Raw genomic sequence first — 6,000 nt, 5'->3', positions numbered from 1 at the left:
CGGATATCGTACTCTTGTAGGCGCAATGCCCAACGGGCAAGCCGACCAGTTGGATCTTGTAGTGAAGATAACCAGCATAGGGCATGATGGTCGGTCACGATGTCAAATGGACGCCCGTACACATAAGGACGAAATTTGCCGATAGCCCAAATGATGGCCAGACATTCCTTCTCAGTAACCGAGTAGTTCGCCTCGGCTTTGGTAAGGGTGCGGCTGGCATACGCAACGACGTACTCTTCGAAGCCATCCTTGCGTTGTGCAAGAACAGCGCCGAGCCCAACACCACTAGCGTCCGTATGGATCTCAGTTGGAGCAGAGGGATCGAAGTGTCGCAGTACTGGAGGCGAGGTGAGAACGCGTCGCAGTTCTTGGAATGCGTCGTCACATGCCGGGGACCAGGCTGATAGGTCAGAACTGCCGGTGAGAAGCTGCGTCAAGGGGGCAATCATAGAGGCAAAGTTACGGACGAAGCGTCGGAAATATGAGCACAGGCCGATGAAGCTGCGAAGCTCTTTCATGGTGGTTGGTTTAGGGAACTCGGATACGGCGCTAAGTTTTGTGGGGTCCGGAAGGATACCGTCTTTTGAAACTACATGGCCGAGAATAGTAAGCGTACGAGCGCCGAAGTGGCATTTCTTCAAATTTAGTTGAAGTCCTGCAGTGGAGCGGCACGCAAGTACTTGCTCGAGGCGTTTGAGGTGCGACGCAAAGTCGGTGGAAAAAACCACAATGTCCTCCAAATAACAGAGGCACGTTTTCCACTTCAGCCCTCGAAGAATGGTGTCCATCATTCGCTCGAAAGTGGCAGGCGCGTTGCAGAGGCCGAACGGCATGACGGTAAATTCATATAGCCCATCAGGCGTTACGAAGGCTGTTTTTTGACGATCGGCCTCTGCCATTGGCACTTGCCAGTAGCCGGAGCGCAAATCCAGCGAGGAAAAGAATTCCGCTCCCTGCAGACAGTCCAAGGCATCGTCGATGCGCGGCAGAGGATAGACATCTTTGCGCGTTATTCGGTTAAGGCGGCGATAGTCGACGCAGAACCGAATGGAGCCATCTTTTTTTCTAACGAGGACAACCGGAGATGCCCAGGGACTGTTAGAGGGCTGGATGATGCCACGCTCCAGCATGTCGTCAACGTGCTGGTCGATGATACGGCGTTCAGCAGCCGACACACGATACGGACGCTGGCGCAATGGTGTTTGTTGACCGGTGTCGATACGGTGAACGACTGCGGACGCTCGGCCCAAGGATGGTTGGTCAATGTCAAATGAGGAACGAAAGCGTTGGAGGAGCTTGATAATTTCTGTGTGCTGCGCAGGTGTGAGTTCTGCGTCGACGGCACGAGCGAAGACGTCTACAGGGGCATCAGTCGCGGCGGGAGGAGTGACGGAACAAATCGGAAGTGATGCCGTATCACCAAACGTGGTGGCCGGGAGAGCGCTATCGAAAGCTGCAGCGGTACCCAGGCACTCGCCGCGGAGTAGGGATGATGGGCAGGCGGACGGATTGCACACGTAAAGGGCAGCAGAACCGTCGCAAAAAGTGACGACAGCAAACGGAAGCAGAAAGTTCCGGCGGCGCGCACAAGTGGCCGACGGTGTAAACAGAACAGATGAGTTCGCAGCAGAGTTACATGACACAGGAACCAGGGCGGCGGAGAAAGGTGCGATATCGATGTCAGAGGCGGCAACAACTTTAGGAGAAGAATGGTCGTCAGGGTCGAAGCACGGCACTGATAATGTAAGTTCGGCACGAGCGCAGTCGATAAGAGCTTGATTGACAGACAGGAAATTCCATCCAAGAATAACGTCGTGTGACGAACGAGATAGGACGACAAATTCTATAACATACATAACGTTTTGAATGACAACCCGGGCTGTGCACGACGCTGAAGGCTGAATGCGATGCGAGGTTGCCGTACGCAGAGAAAGAGAGGTAAGGGGAATGGTCACTTTGTTCAAATTGCGGCAAAGCTTCTCACTAATAATAGAAACGGTGGCTCCGGTGTCGATAAGTGCGTGTACGGTGACGCCGTCTACGGACAGTTCAATTTCGTTCGCCGGGTTAGAATGAGGCCTTGAAATGTTCGACGTAAACGCAGTTCTTGCCTCTGGAACTGCGACTGTTAGCTTTCCTCTCGGGCTGGGCTGGATCGGCGAACCATCGGGGAAATGGATCGGCGACGTGGGGAAGGTGACCGACGGGCATCAAAAGGGAGGCGACTGTAAGATGAGTCCGGAGGAAGGCTAGATGGGTCCTGACGCGGAAGTCGCGCAGGCCTGTAGCTTGAGGCGCCCCCACTGTCAGGTAAACGGGGGCTGCGACGGCGGCAGAATCGTGCTACGTGGCCCGGAAAATGGCAGAAATAGCATATTGGCCGGTTGTCAGATGTACGCCACGGGTTGACGACAGGGGCTCCAGCGGCCGAGTAAGGGACGACCATCGGGCGTGAAGGTGGCGGCGGCACATGGAAGGTGCCAGTGGCCCGGTAGGCATCAGGAGCCGGAGGAGCGTAAGGCCGGGCGACAACGTCAGCGTACGTTAGCGGCCCAGCTGCAGGCTGCGGAGGAGGGGCAGATGGCAGCGCCGCGGCAACTTGGGTCTGAATGACGTGGCGAAGCGAAGGAGCCAAGGTTGTCGACGGCTCGGGTGTGCTGTTCGCCAGAGAGAGTTGGCGTGCGACTTCCTGACGGATGAACTGCTTTATCTCCGGCATTAAAGCAGAGATGTCGGCAGTGTCACGGCCGAAATCCAACGGAGATAGATCCGTGATGTCCTGCTGAGCAGCGCGTGTGGATGCACGCTGCTTGCGCAGCTCGTCGTACTGCTGACATAGCTGTATGGCTTCGGCAATCGTCTGCGGACTCTTCGCGACGAGCATCTGGAAGGCATGGTCATCGATGCCTTTCATGACGTGCTTGATCTTGTCAGCTTCGTCCATTGATGAGTTCACGCGCTTGCATAGCCAGAGGGCGTCTTCAATATAACTGGTGAAGGTCTCGTCCTGGCGTTGAGCTCGACCACGCAAGCGCTGCTCAGCGCGGAGCCGGCGAACGGCAGGACGGCCGAAGACCTCTGCCAAAGTTGCCGTGAAAGCCGACCAGGTAGTAAAATCGGCTTCATGATTGCGGAACCATAGGTTTGCCACGTCAGTCAAGTAAAAGATGACATTTGTGAGCTTGGCGCGGTCGTCCCACTTAATATAGGCGCTTACAGGGTCATATTCGGCGAGCCAGTCTTCCACGTCGTGGTCGTCTGTGCCGCTAAATATAGACGGATCGCGCTGCCGGATCACGCCAGAACAGACGATGGTGGGGGGCACGGGAGCAGCAGCCTGGGACGGTCCTGGTTCATCCATTGCAACAGCTGGTGGTAGTGTTCGGCTGCGGAGTTCCAGGATGTCGAAGAGAAACCCAGCACCTCCACCAAATGCAACGGGGGTGTTCGCCTAGCAGAAGAGTCACTAGTTATAGGTTGTAGCGCTAGGCTTAAAACAGGTCGGCGCTATATCGTAAAGGGAAGCAAGCACTCCTCGTCGTCTTCTTCTTTTGCACCAGCACACCAGCACCATGCCCACTGCCCAGTGCCTTCAGTACAATCACTCCCCACCGAAAGAGTAGCCATCCTGGCGACCTAAGGACAGGGGAACAGTTCATACATTCCGGACGCTAAGCCGAAGAACGTGTACCTAGTGCTCGCGCGAGGTAGTACCATGCCGAGCCGCACTTATTGGAGAACCCAGCCGAAGGAGATTGCCCAATCTCTCGCGAGTTGGCCCATTGGTTACCGCGAGAGCAAGTAGCATAGCCGCTGGTACTTTTCCTAGCGGCGTTTTCCAGCTTGGGCCTGTGCTCTCGCAGCGACGTGTTATAGGCGCCCCTGACTGTATTTTTCACCCTTGGTGCGGGACAAACGCCCGCACCCGCCGCCCAGGGTGCGGGCGTTTGTGCAGTGTCGGCTGTCGCCGGATGCAATAAACGGTTTCCTCTAACTCAGGGCAATACTGTGTTCTTGCGCACGTCGCTCGGTAGCCCCTTGAGGCCTGAGCTCGCGCGCAGCGGCGCTAGAGGCTGACACGGCCTAGTGGCTCGCTAAGCTCGAATCCGCGGTGGTCGGTACTCCTGTGAGACCCGAAGACCCCACTGACACTGGCGCCCAACGTGCCTTTGAAGGCTCATTAAGCCTTTGTCTATGCTTAGCCGAGGTAGTACGCCTTTGCGAATTGGACTCACCACGTTATGTATGCTAGGCCCAGTGACCTTTGTCATTTATTAGGTGACTGGCATTAGGAGCGCGAGCAGACGCCGCGTTGCTCGATAGCATGGCCAGTGCTTCCCTTGAGCAGCCAACTCGTGCACCCTCACCTGTCGCAGCCCCTGTGAGGACGACAACACGAGGCGCTACGTACCAGCTCCCATTGGAGTAGTAGTGCTGTTTGAGAACGGGGCCCCAGCCCTCCCCGAACAGTGCACACCGGCACATGCGTCGGCCACGGCTCCCTTTGGAATGCAAGGCAGTGCGGTGTCGCAGCGCTCTCGATCGGCTCGCTGTAGAGTTTACGGAGCGCAGAACAGAAACAGGGCCTTAGCCCTCTCCAACGTTTGCCCGCTGACTGCTACTCAAATGAACAGCCAAAACCAATGGCCTCTCACGGCCCCCTGTGGGGGATTACAACACGGCAGCCACGAATTTCGCTCACCCGTCTCCCTTTGCAGTACATTCGGTGGTGCCCGGTGGCGCAACATTCGAGCACGCACCTGTTTTGTCAACGCGGGCTGCAAGCGGCCTAAGCAATTCACGTACAGCTGTCTCAAGTGGCGGCTGTGAACCACAGCAGGCGCACTCCACTAGGAGCCTGTTTTGCTCTGGGGATGGCGGTGCGCGGGCCCGTATACCTGTGGAAACTGCACCACTGATCGAGCTGGACGACAGTTCATCCTTGTTCGACCGCGACCTAGCGCGCCAACGCCTCTTTTTGGAGCAGGCGCACAGACGCTGTTGCAAAACGCCGCGAAAATGGTTCAGTCGCTCTCAGGGGCAGTTTAGGCGCTTTCAGCTGTTCCGAAATGCGCGCATCCCGCTGTACTCTTGGCAGTCCCGACCTACAGCGGATAGGATGATCTGCTAAGTGCCAGGGATTATTGCCACTCCCTGGTACGCTACCAGAGGGCTCTGGGTTTGGATATGCAGGAGGTGCTCGAACGCGTCATTCCCGTTGCACTTACTGACACGGTGGCTAGGTGGTACCGGCTTTCCGGACACCGTGCAGCAACCCTCGAGGAGTTCTGCACGGCATTGCTGCGCGAATTCCTACCGGCTGACTACGAGAGTATAGGATACGGTGAGAGCTTGAGCTACGTACACACGTTCCTGACGAGTCGCTTCAGTTGTATGTACGCGCGATTGAACACATTTTCTTAGTCGATGAGCCCAAAGCTTCGAACGAGGAACGCGTCGAACGGGTGATCAGGCAGGCACATCAGACATTTTCGGCGTACCTGAGCTGCGGCCGCTTCTGAGATTTACAAGAATTGGCCGCCGAGGCAAAGTGCTTTCAAATTGACATTCTCGCCGCGCGCGCCTATCACCCACCACCGCCCGCCAGCGAGGCACTTGAACGACGCTGCTCGTAGGGAGTGCCTGTGCCCCTCCCCCAACGGCAACAACCCGGCCAAGCTGCCTTTGCAGCTATAAGCGGGTGTGCTTGGGAGCTGAGCGCATGCGCTCTAGATCCTTACACTTACGGAAGGCGGGCAGCCTGTGCTGCACCACCGCCCGAAACGCGTGCGCAGGGACGCACTTCAACCCAACGCATCGGGGATGGTGACACTCGGGATAACAGGCCCTTTCGTCAAGCTAGAGACCGACCCCGGCAGGGAGCTGAGGCCGCGCCGCCTCGGGAAAGAGAGACAGAGAGAGAGTGAAAACTTTATTATCGCTCAGTGGCTTACCGAGCAGGCGGCCTCAATCCAGGACGCCTATGTCAGCGTGCTCGAT

This window comes from Dermacentor andersoni, chromosome 1, assembly GCF_023375885.2.
Source record: "Dermacentor andersoni chromosome 1, qqDerAnde1_hic_scaffold, whole genome shotgun sequence".
Lineage (NCBI taxonomy): Eukaryota > Metazoa > Arthropoda > Arachnida > Ixodida > Ixodidae > Dermacentor > Dermacentor andersoni.
Note: the sequence above shows the minus strand (reverse complement) of the source record.